Source organism: Oncorhynchus mykiss, chromosome 2 (genome assembly GCF_013265735.2).
Source record: "Oncorhynchus mykiss isolate Arlee chromosome 2, USDA_OmykA_1.1, whole genome shotgun sequence".
Lineage (NCBI taxonomy): Eukaryota > Metazoa > Chordata > Actinopteri > Salmoniformes > Salmonidae > Oncorhynchus > Oncorhynchus mykiss.
The window spans coordinates 72,292,978-72,312,187 of record NC_048566.1 but is presented as its reverse complement, the minus strand read 5'-3'; the positions used below and the strand labels follow the sequence as shown (position 1 = coordinate 72,312,187).

The window sequence follows — 19,210 nt, the reverse complement described above, 5'->3', positions numbered from 1 at the left end:
GTATGAGGTGACTACCTCAGGCTCTAAACCCTCAGAGGTAGTAATCACACCGTGGGGAGAGGGGCATTCTTCTTACCAATCCACATGATCTTTGTTTTGGAGGTGTTCAGAACAATATTAAGGGCAGAGAAAGCTTAGAGTCCAACTAGCTTTCTTTGCCCTTAACCTTGTTCTAAACAACTCCAAAACAAAGATCATGTGGTTTGGTAAGATGAATACCCCTCTCCCCACAGGTGTGATTACTACCTCTGAAGGTTTAGAGCTTGAGGTAGTCACCTCATACAAGTACTTCCGCTGTCCCCATAGGAGAACCCTTTTAGGCTCCATTCCACAAAGGATTCTACATGGAACCAAAAATACTTCTTACCTGAACCCAAAAAGTGTTCTCCTTTGGTGACAGCCAAATAACCCTATTGGAACCCCTTTTTCAAAGAGTCAACAAGTTTAGCCTGTTAAGTTTACACCATTTAATTCTGTATTCCAACATCTGCCTGATATTCAAGATATATCTCCTTTGCAATCTTCTCCTGTCTTTTCTTGGAACTCCACACACACACACACACACACACACACACACACACACACACACACACACACACACACACACAACTGTAGCATCTTGTTTACATTTCTCACATTTTAGGTATCCAGGTATCCATTTGTTGTCTTGATTGTACACACCAGGTTCCCATTACGTTATTATTATTTCCCTATTTAACCCTCTGGTTTCCATTATGTTTTGTGCATGATTGTTCCTGGTTTTGTGCTAGTCTTTGTGTTAGGGTTTGTTATCCCTGCGTGGATTTATTGGCTGTTTATTTTTCAGAGTAAAGTACGTTATTTTACTCAGTTCTGTGTCCAGCGCCTGACTCCGTCCTCACCTCTGCACAACTGACACTTGACAGGCTGAAAATGAATTGAACAGGAGAAGAGGATGTGGTTGCTTGTGGAGGGAGATCAGTGTGGGTGGTGGATAGAACAGCTACAGTGATGCTGATTGGTTGCTCTGGCTCATCACTTCTTGACTAAAATAAAGAGATTTAGAATTGAGTTTGACTTTGCTATAGTTCAACAGCTGAAAAGCCTTCATTAACATACTCCCAGAGATAGCAAGACATTCAGTATTCACTGAATGAAGTAGCCTACCCATCCCCATTTACAATTTAATTAAACAATGAAATAATTATAATATTGCCCATCAATAACATTATTATTGTAGACTATAGGCTACTCGTGTATCTACTGTACCTTGTACAATACCGTAATCATTGAATGAAGTAGCGTACCCATCCACATTTCCAATTTCATTTTGCAATTAGATAAATAATACAAGCACATACAGTTACATTATTGTATAACAGGCTACTCCTGTATCCACACTGTAATAGGACACCGTTATGATTTCATTAGTCTTGTCAGGCATGATTTTAAGGTCTTCCATCGAAGTTGAATGTCATGCCTCGTTCCCTTCCTCAGTGAAAAGTAGTTATGCATTCCCTATTCAATTCAGTTCGAGAGTGAATGTGTAGGCCTAGTGACAGTGGAAAAATAAACCCACATGTAGGGATAGTGTATTACAATGGAAAATATGTATGTATCCTATAGCACCACGTGTGTCTATTTTCATTTACTATTTAATTCATCCATGAAATAAATAATACTAGCACATCAAATTACGTTATTGTACACTAGCCTACTCCCCTATCGACACAGTAAATAAAATTGCCTACAGGATGTCGACAAGACATTATCAACTCGTTATCAACAAATATGTATTATTTTCAAATATAGCAAATTTGCCTTTACGCCTAAATATTTCCAAACGATATCACAACTTAAATATAGCCTACTTACTCATCAATTGGATCAAGGACATCTTGGTAATTATTTTAATAGTCTCTAAGAAAACTATCTGTGGGAGACACTCGAAAATCGCTTCTGCCACATGTAAAAAATAAAATTTAAATGAATGTCTGTGTCGGCACCAAGCTCTCAAATACCGTGCCAGTCTCTCACTCTATGAACGGTTACTGGGACGTCCTTACCCTAAACCATAAATGAACACTAAACTTTTTACCTTTATACTTGATAGAGGTAGGGACGTCCCAAGGATACCAAATAGCACGGCCCCTCTGGGAAAGCCTATGAACTCTTCTAATCAACTGAAAGCCACGGACACAACTCGTATTGGTTGTCTGATGCAGGCTACTGGGAACTGGTAACAACACAGTCTGTGATTGGCTAACAACATTTAGGTCTGTATACAGCGAGATAAGATAACATACCACGCCATAAGGTGTTGAGGGAAAGACAGACTACCTATAGATTGGACATAATATTTTCTAGGCCATTAGCGATAACAGGAAGCTCGAGGGGCTACACTCGGAGGCTACTTCGGAATGTCGGCTTGCATGGGAAAAATGGTATGCTTCTAACATTTATGGTTGAGATTGAATGAATATAAATATCAACATTGATCTTATGACTTTCATTAACACGCAGGCGTCACGCTGACCTTAGTAAGGCAGCCACACTTGGTGCGGTTGCCTAGGCTTAATTATCCCTATCCACAACACCTTAGCAAAACCGAAGTTTACATAAAGTTAGCTTGTATCGCGGGTGACCTGCATGTGAACTACACCATGAGCAGTAGAGACTTCATAATGAGTCTGGCACACGGGCTACGTGACAGACAAATGAGGGCAGAGGCAGCAGCAAAGTTTCCACGCAAGCCATTGCGGAGCCAAATTGCTGACAGCTCTCAGGGAGGAGAACTGCCCAGTGGGCAGATACACTCTGAACAGAACCAACAGCACCTGTTTTAGGTGCAAGTGACTTGTTTGTGGGAAGTGTTGTAATCAAGTGAAAGTGGCAAAGATTCGTGGCGACTGTTAGGACAAGGAATAACAGCTAAATGAGATCCAACTGTTGTGTGAAGACGCACACTATATTGTAAGCACGAGCGAGGCCACAAATAACATGTCCAATAACCGACAATAATATACTATTTTTTACCACTGTCATATCGACACTTATACTTATTATAATGCCACTATTGCTTTTGTGCTGATTTTCACTATTCACAAGTACGCTTGGCGCTTATACTGATGTTCAAGCTACTGATATCTAAGATATTCTTCAATAACCGCGTCTTGCTAACCTCCGTCTAGGAGGGTGTTTTCGGTATTTTGATTTGTCTTGCTATAAAAATAATATTTTACTGTGTTTCAACATACATGTTTCTTAGCTGTTTTTATTTTTTTTACATATAGCCTACAGTAACAAACTCATTAACATGTTGTATTCTGATGTTACGTACAACCAAATGACATTGGCACAAAGGGGGGTCCAATGAAGACAGGCTTTTCTAGTTAAATTTATTTATTAGACTGGCTGCTAATTGGTACTCCTCGAGGCCGGCTATTCTACTGTTAAATATGAAATGTTTTGGTATTATATTATATTTATCTCATCATACTGCTAGTGTGTAAAAACACATATTTAGGAAAAGTCAGGGACAGGTGAGTTCAAGGATCTTGTAGCAATGTACTTATCAAAATGACCAAATATCAAGGCACAAGGCGAGACCCAGATGCAGACACAGGAGGCAGATGGTTGGAGTCTTACAATGTTTATTAATCCAAAAAGGGGTAGGCAAGAGAATAGTTGTGTGCAGGCAAAAGGTCAAAACCAGTTCAGAGACCAATAGCTACCGAAGGGCAGGCAGATTCAAGGTCAGGGCAGGCTGATCAAGCAGGCGGGAAAGTAGTTCAGAGTCGGGCCGTGGTCAAAACCGGTAAGACAAGCAAAAGAGAATAGAAAAGGAGTACGGGGGAAAAACACGCTGGTTGACTTGATTAAACATACAAGACAAACTGGCACAGAGAGACAGGAGACACAGGGATAAATACACCTGGAGGGTGTCTAGTGGCAAATATAGCCATGGTATAAGCTAGGTTACCATCCAATTGGCGACAGATTTTCATGGGAATAATCTAAGATATGCATAAAACAATATACGCATTTTCTCACCAGAGATGTTTCCATCAAATTGACTTGTTGTGGATAAAAGGCTGTGCGTGATGACATATGCACATTAGTTATTATGTGCACTGTAGTGACATAATGCTTGTAGTGACGTAATGCTAGTTGGTGCGGCATGTAGTGACGTACTGTTAATGGGCGTGGTACTGTTATAAGTACCTTCAATGGCAGTGGGCACGGCATGTAGTTACTGCTTTACTGCATTCCGCAGATAGAGAGTATTGGTTAAATTCCCATGTACCAAATAAAAAATATAAGTAAAAAATGGCATTCCATTGTATTTTCAAGTGTACTGATGTTTTGTCACAAAGAATGTAGCGTTATAGGCTACAGCAAATGTCCTCAGTCTGGCAATGGGTATAGCCTACATGAGATTATGATGCACAAAAGAGCTAGATTATTATTATTATTTTTAAATGGCAGCCAAGCATCAATTCATGTCACCAGAATAAGACCCTGCATATGTATTGGAAAGGAGCATCAAGCTCATCACCATGCACTTTCACCACCCTGTGAAGTTCATCATAACTTATATTCATAGCATAATAAACTGCATGCTTTCCAGAGTAGTAGAGGGAGGACCACACAACATATCATTGCGTGACTCCAAGTTTACTTTGATATGACTGTTATTAGATAAATATTTGCATATACAAAGGTGTTTCCACCACCATTTCTCACATAATTATGTTTTTCCTCCCACAAAAAGATCCCACCTTGTCTAGCATATTTTGTTTGGTCAACGTTTGGAAAGTTTATCAACAAATTTGATGTTTCCATCAGGCCTGTCATTGTTATCCGAAATGTTCTTTACTCAAATAAAAAGGTTGGATGGAAACCTGGTTAGAGAGAGCAATTTTGTCATATTTTAGTAGGCACTAACTCTGCCATGGCTCATTGGCCAAAGCCTATGGGGAAATTAATGGAGTTTTTGAATAAATGCCAAATATAAGGTGCTCAACACAGGCTTGGGAGATCTTAAACATTTTGTTCTATGAGATCATCTTCATCAGCTAACATTCCCCATTTTTTAATGTATGTTAGCTGATTTATGTAATAAAAAAAAACAACAAAAGTATAAAGGCTTCATAACTCATACAGATGTAGGATCTTCATTGCAGAACATTTGAAATGCAGAACATGTGAAACGTGTAGTGTATTTGAGGTTTAAAAAGGCTTCTGACTGAAGTCTGTAATTTCTGATTTTGGAATTTCAGACCTTATGAAATATCTATCAACCTCTACAAAAATGTCCATTAGTTATAAACCATATACTAGGCTAATTCACATTTCTTGGTGTTGCAGGATTATTGTCCTGCTGTAGCAAACTGGTTTAAATGAAGATCATATCTGTAAAGGTTGTAACTTGTTGTATGAGATAATATCAGTCAAACGTATAAGATCTCCTAAGCCTGTGCTAACCTCCAAACTTATTTTAGGCATTTATCCCAAAACCCTGTTCTTTACCCATTAATTTTCCACATAGGAATGGCTGAACGAACCAGTGGAAACTACTGTAACTAATTTCCATGTTTCTAAGACTACAAGCTGGCGAGCTCTATAAACAGTATAATCAACTCTGGGCTTTATAATGCATCTCTGGAAAATAATGCTATTCGGTGGAAGGTTAGTGCCAATCCGCTAACGAGTTGTGGCACACACCTTCCACATTGTGCATTATTTTCCGTAGATGCAGAGTCCCTCGTTGATTTCGGTTGCTTAACCATAATGATGAAGATAATATAATATCTAACTGTAAACCAGGCCAGTTTGGTCAGGCTAACAAATAAAACATGCAGATTAGGTTGCGATGCCTCCTCCTACTCAAATCTCATACCTCATGTTCTCATTAGGATTTTCTGAATCCTTTCTGAATAACTTTCTGAAAAGTTAATTATTCTGGCTATATGCTTACTCATTAGAACGTGTTGAAAATAAAGACTTGTTTAGTGCACTCAGACAGCACAATGTATTTCACCATTGCCCTTGAATATTCTTTGGATTGAACTGTTGGGTGAAGTGGCTAGATAGCCACTCTTGCCCTTGTCAGGACATGATGATAATATGTGCTGCAGGGTAACAACACAGAGAAAATGGCAGAGCAGCTAAGAATAACCCAAACTATTGAAATAATGTTGTATGCAGGAGGGGAAGAAAGAACATCAAAAAGTGAACTGACAATCATTTTCTTTAATTCCATTCTATAACAAGGGGACTAATGCATACTGTATGTATAGTTAGTGGCCAAATGGGACCTTTATGTAAGTGTCACGTCTGCTCCCGCTCTTCTCCCCTCTGGCACTTGAGGGTGCCAGGTTGCCCTGCATAACGCACTCCTGCCATCAATTATGCACAACTGCCTTCCCTAGTCACGCATCAGCGATATTGGACTCACATGGACTCACTCAATCACCTGTTTATTACCTCCCCTCCCCTCAGTTCCCCAGTTATGTTCCTCGCTGCTGCATTAATTGTTTTTTGTCTGTATTACTCATTTGCTGACGCTGTTCCTGTCTCGTTCCTTGTCCGTTCTTTATTAAATGTGTTACTCCCCGTACCTGCTTCATCTCTCCAGCGTCATTCCATGTGACAGTAAGCGGTATAAGGTCCTCTGGCAAAGATCATTACAACTCCCCTTGGCCTCAATTTACAAACCATTTAAATTCAGATGACACCACAGTCTGCTACCTTGGATGTGAATTGGATAGGTACCTGACAGGTGAGACTATCGCCCTAAAGGTTTTAACAAAGATAAACCAAAAAAATGTATTACTAGCTTGGACCTCAAAATATATTGATAGTGACACCCTAAAGACTCTGTCAGGTGCGCTAGTTCAGTGTTACTTTGAATATGCCTGCACATCATGGTTCACCAGCATCCCCAAACAAAGAATAAGCTACAGACCAGCCAAAACAAGCTGGTGAGAGTTGTACTTACACTCCACCTTCGTACTCATCTGGAGGTTGAGAATTTGAATCAGCTAGTTTGGCTATCTGTAGAGAAAAGGGTAATATTAATTCTACTTTGTCTGGTCCGTAGAATTATTACTATAGGTACCTATCAAATTATTTGACTTATATTAGAGATGTCCATCAATACAAAAGTAGAGTCAGAGACTCTGATATTGCATTTTTTAAAGGTAAGAATCTATGTGGTAAGAACACCTTTTTTTATATACCAGCGCTATTGAGCGAAAAAAAAGTACCACAGCAACTCAAAGCCATGCCGACCACGACTTAATTTAAAAAGAATGTCAAAAGCTGGCTAATTATCAAGCAGTAGAAGAAAACAAATCATGTCTGTATGTAATGCTCTAGGCTGTGACAATGTCGTCCTGTCCTTTGTTTTGTTACGTGTGATATACTGTATGTAACCAAAGTCTGGCTAGAAAGCTACATCTACTGTGTGGCCTAGGCCTACTATATTTATACATTTTTGAACCCTTTATTTATGAGGACCACAATGGAAATACTTTTTTTGTGTCATCTTCGATGATTGTAAGTGCATTAAATTGTCAAATAAATCTATCTACCTGAAATTGTTTTATGATGTGAAAGATCTTGCTTTCTTTCTATTCCAGTTTGAAATGAAAGCATTCTTTGGCTTATTTGCATGCAATACAGAAAACAAGGGCAGCGTGAGCACTGTTGGACACAACTATAGAAACAGCGTGAAACTTGATGTTGATCGTCAGCAGGGGGCACTTCTCTCTCCCGATTCAGGAGAACCCATAGCCCCGGGGCAGTGACCCACATGAAAAAATAATATGGTATAAATAGTATAGTAGTCACTGTAGTGTTTTTGCAGACTTTATACTCAATAACAGGGAACCTGCTGTAGTGAATACAATCTATACTTGGCATGTAGGTTTTTCACTTATGGGTGGCACAAATTGGGGTAGGGGAATGGGTAGGGTATGTACAAATTAAATACTGTAGCATATGCTATACTAATTACTTTTGTTTTTTGCTGTCTTTAGTACACACTACAGTAAATGACACGTATTTAGTAAGTACTACACATGATCGAGGGATACTACAGTGTGTAGTATAGTATTCTACAGTATACGACATTCTACAAGTAATATAGATTTCTACAGTAAACTGTGGTATTTTTTCATGTGGGCAACTCTGATGGCTGCTGAATAGCTGTGATAACTGTGGATAAATGGTTGGCATGCATCACCCAGGTGTGTGCTCTTCATTAGTGGTGGATGTGATGAGGTTGGGCTACTCTCTTTGGTTGTCTTTGTTTCTTCAAAGCATTTATATACTGTATATGTCTGTACTTCTATGATAAAGAAGTAGAAGTGTATATAAAAACAACATTTCCATTCTGTAATTAACAAATGTGCTTTATCTGAGGGAAGAATCATCCCTCTCTCCATCCCTCTCAGACCAACCCCTCCTTCTTAATTAAACACAGATAAACACTTATACAGTCATTTGTTCTCAGAATCCACAGAGAAGCCCCTATCCTATGCGGCAGTACTCTGTCTTTTGTCACCAGTTTCATGCCAATTTCCCAACAGTGTATTGATTTTACACAAAGGGACTCAATACATTAGTAAGGAATTAGGAATTAGCTTTCCACAAGCTTGGGAGATAATTGTCTCATTCTTGTCTGAATTAATGAGTTTAAGGCCCGCTTTGGTAAAGGCCTGTTAAAGATTATGCAACCATTGCTTAACAAAATAATTGACCGTTACTATGGGAATATCCCAAATGTATGTACCATACAGAACTTCTTAGTGTCTGAACTGTCTCGTCATTGTAATTTAATTCTGGTACTGATCTCAATAGAAACATATTCAATGCATAATCCAAGCACGTCTAAAATATATATAACTTCTTGGGTTACTGACCACAAGATCACCATATCTATTCATAATGTATACTGATTTTTTATAATGTATGCCTTGGTCTTTTCACTGTATATTCCGAAGGTCCACTTTATTTTACTCAACCTGTTGGTCTTTGCTCTAAGAAATGTCTTAAAGATGAATATGCAATCTATGTTCAATGACAGATGTGTAGCATTTGAAGACACATTGATGTGCACAGGGGTTTTTCTTTATTTTTACTATTTTCTACATTGTAGAATAATAGTGAAGACATCAACACTATGAAATAGCACATATGGAATCATGTAGTAACCAAAAAATATATTTTATATTTGAGATTCTTCAACGTAGCCACCCTTTGCCTTGATGAAAGCTGTCCTATTCTTGAAGATCAAGGGGTGTAACATTTATTGGAATGACTGGAAATCTGATAGACTTTGGTTTTTAATATAAAGATATCATTTAATCGTATTATTATTATATGTAGTAAAAAGCGATGGGTTAGAAGAAGCCTACTTAACCAACCCATAAACTAAAATGTAAAATCCATTTATGGCAAGCTATGTAAACTTTAACATGTATTTATCCTGCAATAGATGCACTTCAATTTTGTAACATACATTTTTGTCTTCTTCTAATGCCTCTTAAGGGGAAGGTCATCTAAAAGTAACTCTGTAACGTAAAAAGATTACGTTACTGAGTTAAGGTAATCCAAAAGTTACGTTACTGATGGCAATTTTGGACAGGTCATTTGTAATTAACAGATTACATTTAGAAAGTAACCTACCCAACCCTGGTACTCCAATATTTAGAGTTATTAATGTAACTTTAGTTGTTCTACAATCGTTGGGCTATATGTTCTGATTTTTAATACATTGTAAGGCTGCATGATGAGACTCTAATGATGATTTGAAAAAGGTTGCTTGAAAGGCATGAGCTCTGCTTTGTTTTTTTGCGCAGGCTGTACACACTCCAACAGTCTCTCATTCACAATTTGACAAGCACTTGATAATGCCTTGAATTTCAAGGCGGCAACCCCTTTGTGGCCGTAATGCACCCTAAAAAAATCCTGCTTTGTGCCCTTCTCCCTGAGGGGGAAAAGCCCCTCTCACTCACATGGCTGTCTGTCACGTGATCAGGTCTTTCCAATTCCGAGGTGCATATTGAAGATATTGGAAGAACTGTCCACATTTACTTTTCGTCAGCCAACAAGATGAGTAGGCCTAACGAACGGCAAAAGCACTAGCCTATGTCAATCTATTTTACTGGGCAAACCAGTTAAGAACAAATTATTATTTTCAATGACGGCCTAGGAACAGTGAGTTAACTGACCGACAGATTTTTACCTTGTCAGCTCAGGGAACCTTTTGGTTACTAGTCCAATGCTCTAACCACTAGGCTACCTGCTGCTCTACTTCCCCATTGTACAAAAGTCTACCTATTCTATTCTGAGCGAGAAATAAATATTCCAAACAGTCTGCGATAGATCACAAATGAATAGAACCGCTAGCATCAAAATGTTTTTATGCAATGTGGCTGACGCAACAGATCAGAACGTTTAGCTTAAAATATTGATAAACTATTAGGCTATTCCTTCACGTTATTAGCGCAGCAATGCACACATGTTAGTAGGCTATAAGCGCGAATATTCCATTAGCGGAAAACACCCATATCAAATGTGACCGCAAATGCAATTATGCATGTAACGCTTTTATTATTTAGGTGCATTTTTATGGTGAAAATTAGCTTCCCCAAACTTGCAACTCAGGCGCTGCTTATATATGCTAGTCAGGTTCTACACCCCTTGTCAAGCATATTAAATGTGCTTAATTTTAAGAAGTTATTTAGCCACTTTAGTTGTGATGCAAACTGTATTAAAACATGTTGGACTACAAAAGTCACAAAAAAAGTTTGTTTCTTAAGCTAGGCTCAATATTGTCACCCATCAGACGATTCTTGATGTAATCTTGTCTTTACATATACTAAATAATATATGTGTGACATTTGTTTTGATTTAGAATGGACCATTATTCTGCACCTATATCGAAACAGGAGCAGCGGGAAAAAATGTAATATCATCCATGCACAGAAATAGCGAATGGAGGATGCTTTTCCCTGTGTTTTTTCCCCCATGCCAGCCAGGTAGGCTATAATCCTGTTGTAAATGTAAGCAATGTGCTTGATATTTAGAAAGTTGAGAAATAAATATAGCAGCCTATAGAAATCAGAATTGTATTATTTTTTATTTATTTTGATTAACGGCATCACTCTGTTTTCTCCTGCAGTTGCATAGCCTATAGAAATGTTGTGCAACATGAGTTCATGGTCTCTCATGAAGTGTTTGATTAGATTTTCAATTACATTTGCATTGATGTCAGAGTGATTAGATGGACAATAGAGTGCTGACTACCAGACAGTTAGCAAGTTTGGTAGTCTACTAATGACCAGCAGCAGCATTAGAACTTGGAGAAGCTTAATTACACTGACTAAACAGTCATGTGGAATTTGACTGCCTTCATGACTCTTGACCGCCGGTGTGGCGGGAATATGGTCACTGCAACAGTCCTACTATTAAGATCAAATAGTAAACAATCTACGTGATTACTATTGAAAATCATGTGTAGTGAAGCTGTATGGTTTTGACTACAAATAGGTTTTGTGTAGTAATTCAGTAGTACTTTTTCATACTTTTTCCTGTTAGCCCCTGCTGCTTCACCTTTGAGGAACCAGCAGGAGAGACACCGAAGCGTGGTGATCCGCCTCAATGTGAAAATGCTCCAGGGGGAGTCTGCCTGAGTAAAGACTGAGTAAATGTGTCAGCGTCAATATTAAACTATGAAATAATATTTGTTCTGTAATTGTAACAACATAGAACTCAAGTCCTTTTGTTCACCTGACCTAGAATTCCTCACAATCAAATGCCGACCGTATTATCTCCCAAGAGAACTCTCCTTGGTTATCGTCACAAACGTATATATCCCCCCGCAAGCAGATACCAAGATGGCCATCAAGGAACCTCACTGGACTTTATGCATACTGGAAACCATATATCCTAAGGCTGCATTTATTGTAGCTGGGGATTTTAACAAAGCTAATCTGAGAACAAGGCTACCTAAATTCTATCAGCATATTGATTGCAGTACATGAGTGAGTAACACACTAGACCACTGCTACTCTAACTTCCGCAATGCATACAAGGCCCTCCTTTTGGAAATCTGACCATGACTCCATCTTGTTGAGCCCCTCCTATAGACAGAAACTAAAACAGGAAGCGCTCATGCTTAGGTCTATCCAATGCTGGTCTGACCAATTGGATTCCACACTTTAAGATTGCTTCTATCACGTGGAATGGGATATGTTCTGGGTAGTCTCAGCCAACAGCATTGACGTATACGCTAACTCTGTGAGTGAGTAAGGAAGTGTATAGGAGATGTGGTACCCACTGTGACTATTAAAACTTTCCCTAACCAGAAAACGTGGCTTGATGGCAGCAATCACGCAAAACTGAAAGCACAAAACCACCGCATTTATTCATGGCAAGGCGACTGCAAACATGGGCGAATAGAAACAGTGTAGTTATTCCCTCTGAAAGGCAATCAAACAATCAAAGCGTCAGTATAGTGACAAAGTGGAGTCGCAATTCACCGGCTCAAACACGAGACGTATGTGGCAGGGTCTACAGACAATTACGGATTACAAAAAGAAAACCATCCCCGTCGCGGACATTGACGTCTTGCTCCCAGACAAATTAAACAACTTCTTTGCTCACTTTGAGGACAATACAGTGCCACCGACACGGCCCGCTACCAAAGACTGGGCTTTCCTTCTGTGTGGCCATCGTGAGTAAAACATTTAAATCTGTTAACCCTCGCAAGGCTGCCAGCCTAGACGGCATCCCTAGCTGCGTCCTGAGTGCATGCGCAGACCAGCTGGCTGGTGTGTTTAAGGACAAATTCAATCCATCCTACAATGGTCCTACAATATAAGCTAGATGCCCTCAATCTCACACAAATTATCATGGAACCTACAAGGTACAACCCTAAATCTGTAAACACAGGTACCCTCATAGATATCATCCTGACCAACTTGCCCTCTAAATATACCTCTGCTATCTTCAACTAGGATCTCAGCGATCACTAACTGCATCTGGAATGGGTCCGCAGTCAAACGACCACCCCCTATCACTGTCAAACGCTCCCTAAAGCACTTCAGCGAGCAGGCCTTTCTAATCGACCTGGCCTGGGTATCCTGGAAGGATATTGACCTCATTCCATTAGTAGAGGATGCCTGGTTATTCTTTAAAAATCTTCCTTACAATCTTAAATAAGCATGCCCCATTTAAAAAAATGTAAGTATATATATACAGTGCCTTGCGAAAGTATTCGGCCCCCTTGAACTTTGCGACCTTTTGCCACATTTCAGGCTTCAAACATAAAGATATAAAACTGTATGTTTTTGTGAAGAATCAACAACAAGTGGGACACAATCATGAAGTGGAACGACATTTATTGGATATTTCAAACTTTTTTAACAAATCAAAAACTGAAAAATTGGGCGTGCAAAATTATTCAGCCCCTTTACTTTCAGTGCAGCAAACTCTCTCCAGAAGTTCAGTGAGGATCTCTGAATGATCCAATGTTGACCTAAATGACTAATGATGATAAATACAATCCACCTGTGTGTAATCAAGTCTCCGTATAAATGCACCTGCACTGTGATAGTCTCAGAGGTCCGTTAAAAGCGCAGAGAGCATCATGAAGAACAAGGAACACACCAGGCAGGTCCAAGATACTGTTGTGAAGAAGTTTAAAGCCGGATTTGGATACAAAAAGATTTCTCAAGCTTTAAACATCCCAAGGAGCACTGTGCAAGCGATAATATTGAAATGGAAGGAGTATCAGACCACTGCAAATCTACCAAGACCTGGCCGTCCCTCTAAACTTTCAGCTCATACAAGGAGAAGACTGATCAGAGATGCAGCCAAGAGGCCCATGATCACTCTGGATGAACTGCAGAGATCTACAGCTGAGGTGGGAGACTCTATCCATAGGACAACAATCAGTCGTATATTGCACAAATCTGGCCTTTTATGGAAGAGTGGCAAGAAGAAAGCCATTTCTTAAAGATATCCATAAGAAGTGTTGTTTAAAGTTTGCCACAAGCCACCTGGGAGACACACCAAACATGTGGAAGAAGGTGCTCTGGTCAGATGAAACCAAAATTGGGCCTGCTTTTCTTCAGCAGGGACAGGGAAGATGGTTAAAATTGATGGGAAGATGGATGGAGCCAAATACAGGACCATTCTGGAAGAAAACCTGATGGAGTCTGCAAAAGACCTGAGACTGGGACGGAGATTTGTCTTCCAACAAGACAATGATCCAAAACATAAAGCAAAATCTACAATGGAATGGTTCAAAAAGAAACATATCCAGGTGTTAGAATGGCCAAGTCAAAGTCCAGACCTGAATCCAATCGAGAATCTGTGGAAAGAACTGAAAACTGCTGTTCACAAATGCTCTCCATCCAACCTCACTGAGCTCGAGCTGTTTTGCAAGGAGGAATGGGAAAAAATTTCAGTCTCTCGATGTGCAAAACTGATAGAGACATACCCCAAGCGACTTACAGCTGTAATCGCAGCAAAAGGTGGCGCTACAAAGTATTAACTTAAGGGGGCTGAATAATTTTGCACGCCCAATTTTTCAGTTTTTGATTTGTTAAAAAAGTTTGAAATATCCAATAAATGTCGTTCCACTTCATGATTGTGTCCCACTTGTTGATGATTCTTCACAAAAAAATACAGTTTTATATCTTTATGTTTGAAGCCTGAAATGTGGCAAAAGGTCGCAAAGTTCAAGGGGGCCGAAAACTTTCGCAAGGCACTGAATATAGCTCTTGGTTCACTCCAGACCTGACTGCCCTTGACCAGCACAAAAACATCCTGTGGCGTACTGCATTAGCATCGAATAGCCCTTGCGATATGCAACTTTTCAGGGAAGTCAGGAACCAATATACACAGGCAGTTAGGAAAGCAAAGGCTAGCTTTTTCAAACAGAAATTTGCATCCTGTAGAACTCCAAAAAGTTCTGGGACACTGTAAAGTCCATGGAGATTAAGAGCACCTCCTCCCAGCTGCCCACTGCACTGAGGATAGGAAACACTGTCACCACCGATAAATCTATGATAATCGAGAATTCCAATAATCATTTTTCTACGGCTGGCCATTCTTTCCACCTGGCTACCCATACCCGTGTCAACAGCTCTGCACCCCACACAGAAAATTGCCCAAGCCTCCCCCATTTCTCCTTCACCCAAATCAAGATACCTGATGTTCTAAAAGAGCTGCAAAATCTGGACCCCTACAAATCAACTGGGCTAGATAATCTGGACCCTCTCTTTCTAAAATTATCCGCCGCAATTGTTGCAACCCCTATTATTAGTCTGTTCAACCTCTTTTTTATCGTCTGAGATCCCTAAAGATTGGAAGGCTGCAGTGGTCAACCTCTCTTCAAAGGGGGTTTCTAAAGTCTTCGAAAGCCAAGTTAACAAACAGATCACCGTCCATTTCGAATCCCATCGTACCTTCTCCGCTATGCAATCTGGTTTCCGAGCTGGTCATGAGTGCACCTCAGCCATGCTCAAGGTCCTAAATGATATCATAACCGCCATCGATAAAAGACAATACTGTGCAGTCTTCTTCATCGACCTGGCCTAGGCTTTGACCTTGTCAATCACCACATTCTTATCGGCAGACTCAACAGCCTTGGTTTCTCAAATGACTACCTCGCATCGTTCACTAACTTCTTCTCGGATAGAGTTCAGTGTGCCAAATCGGAGGGCCTGTTGTCCAGACCTCTGGCAGTCTCTATGGGGGTGGTGCCACAGTGTTCAATTCTCGGGCCGACTCTTTTCTTTTTATACATCAATGATGTCGCTCTGGCTGCTGGTGATTCTCTGATCCACCTCTACGCAGATGACACCATTCTGTATACTTCTGGCCCTTCTCTGGACACTGTATTAACAAACCTTCAGACGAGCTTCAAAGCCATACAACTCTCCTTCCGTGGCCTCCAACTGCTCTTAAATGCAAGTAAAACTAAATGCATGCTATTCAATCGATCACTGACCGCACCTGCCCGCCCGTCCAGCATCACTACTCTGGACTGCTCTGACTTAGAATACGTGGACTACAAATACCTAGGTGTCTGGTTAGACTCACATTAAGCATCTCCAATCCAAAATCAAATCTAGAATCGGCTTCCTGTACCACAACAAAACATCCTTCACTCATGCTGCCAAACATGCCCTCGTAAAACTGACTATCCTACCGATCCTCGACTTTGGCGATGTCATCTATAAAATAGCCTCCAACACTCTACTCAACAAATTGGATGCAGTCTATCACAGTGCCAACTGTTTTGTCACCAAAGCCCCATACACTACCCACCACTGCGACCTGTATGTTCTTGTTGGTTGGACCTCGCTTCATACTCGTCGCGAAACCCACTGGCTCCAGGTCATCTATAAGTATTTGCTTGGTAAAGCCCCGCATTATCTCAGCTCACTGGTCACCATAGCAGCACCTGCCCGTAGCACGCACTCCAGCAGGTATATCCCACTGGTCACCCCTAAAGCCAATTCCTTCTTTGGTCGCCTTTCTTTCCAGTTCTATGCTGCCAATGACTGGAATGAATTCCAAAAATCATTGAAGCTGGATACTCATATCTCCCTCACTAGTTTTAAGCACCAGCTGTCAGAGCAGCTCACAGATCGCTGCACCATAGCCCATCTGTAAACAGCCCATCTATCTACCTCATCCCCATACTGTATTTATGTATTTATCTTGCTCCTTTGCACCCCAGTATCTCTACTTGCACATTCATCTTCTGTACATCTACTATTCCAGTGTTTAATTGCTATGTTGTAATTACTTCGCCGCCATGGACAATTTATTGCCTTAACTCCCTTACCTTACCTCATTTGCACTCACTGTGTATATACTTTATTGTTTGTTTTTTTTCTACTTTATTATTGACTACGTTTAGTTTATTCCATGTGTAACTCTGTGTTGTTGTAAGTGTCTAATTGCTATGCTTTATCCTGGTCAAGTCACAGTTGCAAATGAGAACTTGTTCTCAACCAGCATACCTGGTTAAATAAAGGTGAAATAAATGTAAATAAAATAGGCGAGGTGCAATAGATTATATAAAATACAGTATATGTAAACATTATTAAAGTGGCATTATTTAGAGTGGCATTGTATAAAGTGACTAATGATCCAGTTATTTAAGTGACCAGTGATTGGGTCTCAATGTAAGCAGCAGCCTCTCTGACTTAGTGATTGTTGTTTAGCAGTCTGATGGCCTTGAGATAGAAGCTGTTTTTCAGTCTCTCGGTCCCAACTTTGATGCACCTATACTGATCTCACCTTCTGGATGGTAGCGGTGTGAACAGGCAGTGGCTCAGGTGGTTATTGTCCTTGATGGTCTTTTTGGCCTTCCTGTGACATCAGGTGCTGTAGGTGTCATAGAGGGCAGGTAGTTTGCCCCCGGTGATGCGTTGTGCAGATCAAACCACCCTCTGGAGAGCCTTGCGGTTGAGGGCGGTGAAGTTGCCGTACCAGGCTGTGATACAGCCCAACAGGATACTCTTGATTGTGCATCTCTAACAGCTTGTCAGGGTTTTAGGTGACAAGCCACATTTCTTCAGCCTCCTGAGGTTGAAGAGGCTCTGTTGTGCCTTTTTCACCACACTGTCTGTGTGGGTAGACCATTTCAGTTTGTCTGTGATGTGTACGCCGAGGAACTTAAACTTTTCATCTTTTCCACTGCTGACCCTTCGATGTGGATAGGGGGGTACTCCCTCTGCTGTTTCCTGAAGTCCACGATCATCCTTAGTTTTGTTGATGTTGAGCGAGAGGTTGTTTTTCCTGACACCACACTCCGAGTGCCCTCACCACCCCCCGAGTGCCCTCACCACCCCTGTGTAGGCTGTCTCGTCGTTGTTGGTAATCAAGCCCACTCCTTTTGTGTCGTCTGCAAACTTGATGATTGAGTTGGAGGCGTGCATGACCACGCAGTCGTAGGTGAACAGGGAGTACAGGAGGAGGCTTGATGATGAGCTTGCATGGTACTATGGTGTTAAATGCTGAGCTGTAGTTAATGAACAGCATTCTTACATAGGTATTCCTCTTGTCCAGATTGGATGGGGCAGTGTCACGAACCGGCTCAAAGCCCGTAACAAAAGGGAGACAACGGAGATAAGGCATAACAAAATATATATTTATTAACTAAAGCAACTAAGGAAAATATACAATGGTGTGTGTAATCAGTAATCAGTAGTGTAAGTGAGTGGTTTGCATGCATGAATGTGATAATGCAGGGTGTTGAAAGGTGCCAAAGCAAACAAACAAAAGGCCACCAAGAACCACAACACAATCTATAAAGGTGTCTGCATGGAGAGTCTCCTCCATGAATGTGGAAGAGGTCTATTTATCCTGGGACACACCTTGCCCAGGTGTTTCCCATGTAGCTGACGACCCTCCCATCTCCGCCCACCGGCATCCTAATGAGGAAACAAGAACAAAGAGAGAATACGGCAGAGTGGGAGGTTCGTCACAGGCAGTGTGCAGTGTGCAGTGTGATGACAATTGCATCGTCTGTGGATGTAATTAAACGTTCAAATGTATTGGAATGATGAGTTGCACGCGTCATGCATGCGCTGCACTTTATTTGGCTAGTAGGTAAATAGGCCTACATTAGGGTATAATGACTCGATGGCTGTATGCCTCCAGAAGGGCATCTTCTGAGGCTGAGGGGTGCTTTTCCGAAGCTGCATGGTGCTGCATGGACATCATAAGCTCTTCAACTGGGTTGCAGTGTCGTGGCATAATTGCCATATAATTGCATAATTTGACCACTGCAACAGAGTTGGTTTCGAAGTGTGGGAATAAGTTTATGCCCGATTTAGCCTACATTTAAGCTCTCCTTTGATCATTTCTAAGTCCATATGTTCAAGACCCGATTCATATAAATTATTTAAAATTCATATTAACCCCTCCTACAGAATATGCTTTGGCAAGATTTTGAGTGATGAAATCGATGTCAAAATATTCTGTCAAAAAATATTTTGAGTGGCAAAGACTATATTACTCTATATCATCGACTGTATTCTTATGTAATACATGTATCACTAGCCACTTTAACTATGCCACTTTGTTTACATACTCATCTCATATGTATATACTGTACTCGATACCATCTACTGTATCTTGCCTATGCTGCTCTGTACCATCACTCATTCATATATCCTTATGTACATATTCT

General features: G+C 40.5%; 1 long non-coding RNA gene across 1 annotated transcript; it reads left to right on the top strand.

The window, feature by feature from the left end:
- The first annotated feature begins 2,216 nt into the window (after positions 1-2,216).
- Positions 2,217-11,856, top strand: LOC118941485. Its single transcript, XR_005037757.1, has 3 exons — positions 2,217-2,423; positions 10,907-11,030; positions 11,590-11,856. It is a non-coding gene; the product is annotated as an uncharacterized LOC118941485 (long non-coding RNA).
- The last annotated feature ends 7,354 nt before the right edge of the window (positions 11,857-19,210 follow it).